At 47.0% G+C, this 9,483-nt stretch overlaps 1 protein-coding gene across 1 annotated transcript in view; it reads left to right on the top strand.

Annotated features, from left to right (window-relative positions):
- The first annotated feature begins 643 nt into the window (after nt 1-643).
- Nucleotides 644-9,483, top strand: part of LOC130241226 (palladin-like) — a 30,251-nt gene continuing 21,411 nt past the window's right edge. Inside the window, exons 1-2 of the mRNA XM_056472943.1 lie at nt 644-898; nt 2,404-2,468. The gene's annotated coding sequence lies outside the window, so the exon portion shown is untranslated. The remainder of the gene's footprint in view (nt 899-2,403; nt 2,469-9,483) is intronic.

The following is a 9,483-nucleotide window of genomic DNA, read 5'->3' as shown; positions in this document are numbered from 1 at the left end:
TTAGTGTAATAAGATGTCACATTGATTTATGCCATAAAACCTGCTAATTTCAAGAATCGCTTTAATAAAATGAATAACCTTACTCACGTGTCCGATGTTGCTACTTCCTAGAAAGTGCTGGTCTGAGCGTGGGTCTCGATACCTGCCGCTTCACCCAACCCAACAGCAGGTGGTAATGTCTGAGAAAATGATAGGTCTGGAAGTGCTGGTCTGAGCGTGCAGGTCTGAGCGTGCGGTTGGGTCTCCGGGCCTGCAGCTTCACCCTACTCAATAATTCTGACTTCAACTGTATGTATCTCTGGCTCTGGATGGCCAGTCCTTCACTGCACTTTGGTCCCACATTCATTTCAAAGGAGCCCTACCCTGTACTAAAATGGCGGCTCTATTGACGCATTCCTTCCAGTAGACAGCAATAGCATAGGCGACATCTAATGTAAATATCTATGGCATAAACGAACACTAATTTCACAAAATTGACCAATTTTGCTAGAAGAGGGTGGTACAATGATTAATAGATGAGCTGCTAGTATAGGCTATTTCCATCCCTGAGACTGACTGGTCTATTTTTGACACCCCAAGTGTTTGGTACACCCATTTACTGTGGAGTCAGCTGTGTCAGATGGACAGAATGTAATGCGAGATGAGATTTGAATGTACCTCGTCGCTTTACTTTGCCCAGACAACATGCAGTCAAGCTACAGAATCTCTTACTAATAGCCCAGCCTGAGTGCCTGTCCACACTTTTCCATTTCTGTTTTGAGGAACATTTAACAACATCAAACATTTGCTGTGAGCTCCCTTTGGATTTTGTATTTGTCTTTTTTTTTTTTTTTTTGGCCTCTGTGTTATTGGTCCTGTGTGATATTTATAGACCCCTCCACATCACCAGAGCAAACCGGTAAGACTCAAAGTTAAGGAACTGGAAAGTTTTTTTTACTTTTTAAATTTAGTTGCTTTGACAAAAGATATTTATTGTGTTTAGCCTATAGGCTGCACAGCTATAATTGTATACATAATATGTTGACATGCTTCATGGAGAGATTTATTTGTTTATTTGTTTGTTTGTTTGTCTGCTTGAAACATTAGAGTAGCATGAAAAATCCACTCTTATCAATGGAGTTTATCCCAGTTGGTTGTGAATGGAACAACATGATAGAAAAATTTATCTAGATTAATAACATATATTGATGGTAATTTCGCTATTTCCTCTGGAATCTTCAATGTTTATTGATTCCTAAGTGATTTGTTAGAAATAAACCAGACTGTTCTTATATAAGAACACAGTATAAAATTCTACTGATAAGTATAAATATATCAGTTTAAATTAATTTATTAGAATTTTTTGTTTATTTAATATGACAATAATAATAAAAATATATAATAATAATTATTATTTGAAGGGGGCTGCACGGTGGCGCAGTGGGTAGCACATTCACCTCACAGCAAGAAGGTCGCTGGTTCGAGCCTCAGCTGCATCAGTTGGCATTTCTGTGTGGAGTTTGCATGTTCTCCTCATGTTCGCGTGGGTTTCATCCGCGTGCTCCGGTTTCCCCCACAGTCCAAAGACATGTGGTATTGGTGAATTGGGTAGGCTTAATTGTCTGTAGTGTATGTGTGTGAATGAGTATGTATGGATGTTTCCCAGTGATGGGTTGCAGCTGGAAGGGCATCCACTGCGTAAAACATATGCTGGATAAGTTGGCGGTTCATTCCGCTGTGGTCAGATCAATAAAGGGACTAAGCCGAAAAAAAATAATAATTTGAAGGCCACTTTACAATCCAAAATTTGGTGAAAGATTTATCCTACCTGTTGGTTGGTTTCTTAATGCAACACAGAATGCACAAGCAAATTAGCTTAAGAGATGCTCATGTTTCATTGCTTTACTTTACCAATGAAAGTAAAGGGGTTAGACTCATGACATTTCTATATGTCATGTCTTCATATGTCTACATTCATTCATTTTCTTTTTGGCTTAGTCCCTTTATTAATCAGGGGTCGCCACAGCGGAATGAACCGCCAACTTATCCAGCATATGTTTTACGCAACGGATGCCCTTCCAGCAGCAAACCATCATGGGGAAACACCAATACACACTCATTCACACACACACACACACACTACAGACAATTTTAGCTTTCCCAATTCACCTATTGTGCATGTCTTTAGACTTATGGGGAAAACCGGAGGAAACCCACGTGAACAAAAGGAGAACATACAAACTCCACACAGAAATACCAAGTGACCCAGCCGAGGCCTGAACCAGTAATCTTCTTGCTGTGATGTCACAGGTCTACCCACTGTGCCGTCTGCTATAGTTCAGTATTTTGTTATTGCAAACCTTGCTCAAGTAAAGCAGAAAACATAATAATAATAATAATAATAATAATATGATTTATTTATAGCACCTGGCTGCTGTGAAGTGAGAGAGTGAGTTCAGAATCAGAATCAGAAAGAGCTGTATTGCCAGGTATGTTCACACATACTAGGAATTTGTTTTCGTGACAGAGCTTCTACAGTGCAACAGCATTACAGAGACAGGACAAAAAACAGATAATGTACACATGTAAGGTGTGTTGTTAAATAAGTGTATATGTGTATAAAAGTGTATAGCAAGTAGTGATGTTGGTTCCACAATTATTGTCATCAAGTGTTCATGAGATGGATTGCCTGAGGGAAGAAACTGTTTCTGTGTCGGCTGTTCTGGTGCGCAGTGCTCTGTAGCGTCGACCAAAAGGTAAAAGTTCAAAGAGGCAGTGTGCTGGGTGTGAGGGGTCCAGAGTGATTTTGGCAGCCCTTCTGCTCGCTCTGGATAAGTACAGTTCTTGGGGAGTAGGAAGGGTTGTACCAGTAATTCGCTTAGCAGTCCGAACTATTCGACGTAGTCTTTGGAGGTCGTATTTAGTAGCTGAGCTAAACCAGACAGTTATTGATGTGCAGATGACTGATTCAATGATGGAGGTGTAGAACTGTTGGTTAAACTTCCTCAGCTGACAAAAAAAGTACAGCCTCTGTTGAGCTTTTTTGACAATGGAGTCAATGTGAGTGTCCCACTTCAGGTCCTGAGAGAGGGTGGTTCCCAGGAACCTGAATGACTCCACTGCTGCCACAATGCTGTCCATGATGCTCAGTGGGGGGAGAGCAGGGGGGTTTCTCCTGAAGTCCACTATCATCTCTACTGTTTTGAGCGTGTTGAGCTCCAGGTTGTTGTGGCTACACCAGACAGCCAACTCCTTAACCTCCTGTCTGTAAGCAGACTCGTCACCGTCCTGAATGAGGCCGATAAGTGTGACGTCATCTGCAAACTTCAAGAACTTCACAGAGGAGTCTTTTGATGTGCAGTCATTCGTGTACAGGGAGAAGAGCAGTGGGGAGAGGACACACCCCTGGGGGGCGCCAGTGCTGATTGTGCGGATGCTAGATGAGAATTTTCCCAGCTTCACCAGCTGCTGCCTGTCCGTTAGGAAGCTGTTGATCCACTGACAGACAGAGGTGGGCACAGAGAGCTGAGTTAATTTGGGCAGGAGAAGTTTTGGGATGATAGTGTTAAACGCCGAGCTGAAGTCAACAAACAAGATCCTCACATAGGTCCCTGGTCTGTCTAGGTGTTGCAGAGCATAATGCAGTCCCATATTTACTGCATCATCCACAGACCTGTTTGCTCTGTAGGCAAACTGAAGAGAGTCCAGTGAGGGTTCAGTGATGTCCTTCAGGTAGGCCAGCATCAGTTTTTCAAAGGACTTCATGACCACAGATGTTAGTGCCACCGGTCTGTAGTCATTTAGTCCTGTAAGTTTGGGTTTCTTTGGGATGGGGATGATGGTAGAGCGTTTGAGGCAGGAGGGCACTTCACACAGCTCCAGTGATCTGTTGAAGATCAGGGTGAAGATGGGGGCCAGTTGGTCAGCACAGGATTTTAAACAGGCTGGTGTTATAAAATCTGGGCCTGGTGCTTTTTTCCTCTTCTGTTTCCGGAAGACCTGGTGCACCTCATCTTCTTTAAACTATAGGGCAGGTATGAGGGAGGCGGGGGGTGGTGGAGGTGTTAATGGTGGCGTGAAGAGCAGTTCAGAGTGGGTGTGGGGGGTTTCTCAAACCGGCAGTAAAACTCATTCAGGTCGTTTGCAAGTCGTTCATTGTCTACAGTGCTGGGGGATGGTGTCTTGTAGTTTGTGATGTTTTTCAAACTTTTCCACACAGATGCTGAGTCGCTGGAAGAGAACTGACTCCTTAGTTTGTCAGAATAGTTCCTTTTTGCGACTCTGACCTGCTTATACAAGGCCCTATCCCCATTCCTGTAAGCAACCACCTTGGCCTGACGTAGCTGTCTGAGTTTTACAGTGAACCATGGTTTGTCATTGTTGTATGTGAGTTGAGTCCTGGTAGGAATGCACACGTCTTCACAGAAACTGATATAAGATGTTACAGTCTTTGTGAGCTCATCCAGATCGTTTGCAGCAGCTTTAAAAACACTCCAGTCAGTGAGGTCGAAACAGGCTTGTAGATCCTGCTCTGTTTCATTAGTCAATCTTTTCACAGATCTTAATACAGGTTTGGCTGTTTTCAGTTTCTGCCTGTAGGTTGGAATGAGATGAATCTCAAACAATGGTCAGAGTGTCCCAAAGCTGCTCGTTGGACGGAGCGGTATGCATCCTTTATTGTGGTATAGCAGTGATCCAGAATATTGCTGTCTCTTGTGGGACATGTAACATGCTGTCTATATTTTGGCAGTTCACGGGACAGTTTTGCTTTGTTAAAATCCCCGAGAATGATTAAAACAGAGTCCGGGTGTTGTTGCTCTAACACCGTGATCTGATCAGCTAGTTTCTGTATCGCCAGGCTTGCGTGCGCGAACGGAGGAATGTAAACACTGACGAGGATGAACGAGCAGAACTCGCGCGGGGAGTAAAAAGGCTTACAGTTAATAAACAGTGCTTCGAGATCTGGACAGCACATCTTCTTTAAAACTGTTACATCTGTACACCACCTTTCATTGATGTAAAAGCACGTCCCGCCACCGCGTGATTTCCGCGTTGATTCTTCGTCGCGATCCGCTCTGAACAGCTGATAGCCCGGTAGGTGAAGCGCTTTGTCCGGTATGGTGTCGTTCAGCCAGGTGAAACACAGAGCAGCTGAATGCAGAAAATCCCTGTTTGTCTGAGAGAGCAGAATGAGTTCGTCTATTTTGTTGGGTAGAGAGCGAAGATTTGCTAGATGGATGCTAGGCAGCGCGGTCCGAAATCCGCGCTGTCTGAGTTTCACCAGCGCACCTGCACGCTTTCCTCGTCTGCGCGCTTGAAAGCGTTTGAGTAGCACCGCGGCTCCGCCGACTACAATGTCCAACAGAACATCAGATAAATCCAGGTATGGAAAAATATTCGGTGGTGTATGTGCCCGAATGTCCAACAATTCGTCTCTGGTGAAACGAATTGTAGGAATATGACTCGAGACAGGACAAACTAACAAAAACACAAACACTACCGCGGAGTACGACACGGAGGCTGCCATCGTCATCGGCGCCAGTTTGAAGTCATCGGCGCCAGTTTGAAGTCAGTTTGAAGACTACAGTTGAAGTCAGAATTATTAGCCCCACTATTTATTTTTTTCCCCAATTTTCTGTTTAACGGAGAGGATTTCTTCAACACATTTCTAAACATCATAGTTTTAATAGCTCATTTCTAATGACCGATTTCTGTTATCTTTGCCATGATGACAGTAAATAATATTTTACTAGATATTTTTCAAGACACTTTTATTCCGCTTAAAGTGATATTTAAAGGCTTAACTAGGTTAACTAAGCAGGTTAGGGTAAATAGGGAAGTTATTGTATAATGATGTTTTGTTCTGTAGACTATCGAAAAAAATATAGATTAATGGGGCTAATAATTTTGAACTTAAAATCGTTTTATCGTTTTTAGCCAAAATAAAACAAATATTATCAGACATACTGTGAAAATTTGCTTTGTTAAACATCATTTGCGAAAAACTTAAAAAAGAAAAAAAAAAAAATCAAAGGGTGACTAATAATTCTGACTTCAACTGTATATAGTGTCTTACCAAGGCGCAAGGACAAAAAGAAGATCAGAAAAAAGATGTATATTTTTTATTTTAATGCATTTATTTATTTGTGATTGATGTTCATTTGCAGCTTTATTGCAGCTGTAAAGGGCTTTCCCCTTCATAAGGGAATTTCTACGTTTGTCCGTATAAACAGACTTTGGGAGTAATTTAGACGACCAATCACTTCTGAAGATATGAAAACAGGCCAATGAAATGCCAATTGAATTGGCAGAGCTTAGCTCCACAGCTGAAACTGATTAGCCAATTAGGGCTATATCAATCAGCTGCTGGAGCCAGCTCATCAGAATTGTTGCTTCAGAACCGATCTGAGACTGAAGAACCCTTCTGCTGAGCTGACTTCCAACGCTGAAAAAAACATTCCCTTCACCAGTGCGGGGTAAGACGTTTTAGCGGCGGTCGAGCTGGGTTTCCCATCCCCTTGGCGTTTCGCTGGTGATCTAAAAGAGCAGTTTCTACAAAGAGCAGAATTCCCTAAGAGAGCACACAGTCGTGTAACATGTATTTTCCGGATGCGGTGGTTTCCTCACCCCGGATGACAGGCACGAGTACTGCTTGACATGCTTAGGGGTCCAACATGTTGATGCGGTGCTCGCGGACAGTTCTTGCCTGCATTGCAATGGCTTAACTGTTGTGCAACTGAGGTCGCGGCGAGCTCTTTTATTACGGCAAGTCACCCCTGCTGCTCCCCGCCAAGCGGTTAGCACTGGAGCAGGCCTGAGGGTTACAGTGGGGGGCTATTTCGTTGCCTTCAGGCCCAAGGACCCTCACTCCTCGTCAGTGCGCTCTGTCTCTGCTTCGAGTGCGAGCGCTGGTGCATCCTCTGGGTTGGCCGTACTTTCATTAGATGCCTCCGGGGACCTGATGTCCATCGCTGCATCGGAGGGTGGGTTGACATGCTCCGATAAAGATCCAGACCCCCTGCCACCCTCCGGAGTTGTCAGTGTGGTTTCGGATCTGGAATCGGACGTTAGCCGTGTTATCCCGGGCTGCTTCGGCCATGGGACTGGAGATGGCTTGTCCCCCAGAACCGCGGCCAGACCACTTAGACGGGTGGTACGTGGGGGTGAAGAAGAAGGTGAAGCCTTCTAGACCCCCCGTCCCCTTCTTCCCTGAGTTACACAGAGAGCTCATGCAGAAATGGAGGGCACATTTTTCAGCCCAGTCCTTCAGCGCTCCCGCTCTCACCTCCCTCTACGACGGAGCAGCTAGGGGATGTGAGGCGATTTCCCCAGGTGGAGCGTGCTATCGCGGTCAATCTCTGTCTGCAGAGTCGCTCCACTTGAAGAGATTCGCCCAAACTCCCTTCCAAAGCGTGCAGGTTATCTGAGTCTCTCACGACTAGAGCCTACACTGCTGCGGGCCAGGCCGCCTCCGCTCTGCATGCTATGGCCACCTATCAACGCTACCAAGCAGAGAAGCTGGCCGAGATGGCAGGAGGGCGGTTCTCCCCCAGGCTTGCTGCATGAGCTCTGCACGGCAACCGATTATGCTCTCATGACCACCAAATCAGCTGCTTGTGCCCTGGGGAAGGCGATGGCCATGTTAGTGGCCCAGTAACTCCACCTCTGGCTGAGCTTGGCCGATATGACGGACGTTGACAAAGCTTGCTTTCTTAACACTCCCATATCCCAGGCTGGCCTGTTCGGCGACACCATTGGGGAGTTCACCCAGGAAATCTCCGCGGTGAAAGAGCAGTTCAAGGCGATGGGTGAAATCCTCTATCAGCAGGCTCAGAAAACTGCTCCTCCCGCTGCCCCTTCCGCTGCTGCGGCTCCTAACCGAGGGCATCCACCCACGTCTTCAACATCTGCTCCGCTTCCGCTGCCCGCTCCAACGGCCAAGCGGCAACGCCGAGCCTCCCGTGGAACTACGACGCCCCCACCCCAGGGCACTGCTAAGTTCAGTAAACAGACTGCGAAGTGTCCCTGGGACGGGCCATTCAGAGAAGAGGGGACCTGCTCTTTCCTCGGTGGGGGGCCGAGAATTATTACATCAGTCCACAACGACTGTAAACTCATCGCTGCCGGCCTCCGGGCTGGTGGCAACCAAATTTCCAAAGAGCAGTTTCCTCTCTCTCCGGATGCGCAAACCCGAGCACAGCCAGTCTGGGACACTCCGCCTTCCAGCTCGCAGCGCAGGGACCCTTTGCCTCAGGCCCTCAGAGTGCAGCAGAACGAACCCCTTTCTCTCACTTCTGCCTCACCGTGGTATCCAGGGAGGAAGGTAAGAGAAATTCTCTTATTTTCAGCTCTTCCTCAGGACGCACCGCTTCCTGGGATGAGCACTCCCATCCCAAGCTGCACCTCCGCTGGCACGTCAGCGATCACTCCGATGGTGTCATTAGCGCACACTCTGCCGGCCTGGTTAGCGCTGCCCAGCGCGTCGCGGTGGCTCATACGGACGGTCAGACTCGGCTATACGATTCAGTTCCCTATTCGCCCTCCCAAGTTCACGGGTGTCCTTTTCACGAGGGCTATCCCAGAGAGCGCCCCTGTCTTGCGAGAGGAGATGGCTGTCCTCCTGGTGAAGGATGCAATATGGGTTGAAGTCCGGGTATAACAGCCCGTATTTCATCGTGCTCAAAAAGAGCAGGGGGTTAAGACCAATCCTAGATTTGTGCAGACTGAACTGTCATTTACACTAAATGCCTTTCAGAATGCTTACGCAGAAACGCTTGCTTCAGAGCGTCCATCCACAGGATTGGTTTGCAGCCATAGACCTAAAGGACGCGTATTTTCACGTCTCTATTCTTCCATGCCACCGCCCCTTTCTCCGGTTTGCGTTCAAAGGACGAGCGTGGCAGTACAAAGTCCTCCCCTTCGGGGTCTCTCTGTCTCTCTGATGGCTCGACTGGCTCATTCTAGCCTCCTCTCACGATCAGTTGATTATGCACAGAGTCAAAGTGCTTCGGCACTTCGACCAGTTGGGGTTTCAGGTCAACCGAGAGAAGAGAAAACTTTGCCCTGTGCAGAGGATCTCTTATCTCGGGCTGGAGCTGGATTCGATCGCATGGTTGCGCGCCTCTCAAAGGAGCGCGCCAGGCTAATGCTTTCCTGTGTAAACGAGCTCCACAGAAAGATAGTGGTCTGACTGAAATATTTTCAGAGGCCCCTGGGGCATATGGCATCCGCAGCCGCGGTCGCGCCTCTCGGTTTGCTTTATATGAGACCACTTCAGCGTTGGCTTTGCGATCGGGTCCCCAGACGTTCTATGGGCCCTAGAGCTAGCATCCAGGCATGTTGTCGTAACGACAGATGCCTCCAGCACGGGCCGGAACCCGCCTGCATTGGCATATCGACTGCCTGGAGCTGTTGGCAGTGTATCTGGCTCTCCGCCGTTTTTTTCCGGTGCTGGAGCAGAAACACGTGCTGGTCAGGACGGACAGCACGGCGACGGTGGCTTAT

The sequence above is a fragment of the Danio aesculapii genome, chromosome 14 (genome assembly GCF_903798145.1).
Source record: "Danio aesculapii chromosome 14, fDanAes4.1, whole genome shotgun sequence".
NCBI lineage: Eukaryota > Metazoa > Chordata > Actinopteri > Cypriniformes > Danionidae > Danio > Danio aesculapii.
Note: the sequence above shows the minus strand (reverse complement) of the source record. Positions and strands in the feature narration are given on the sequence as shown.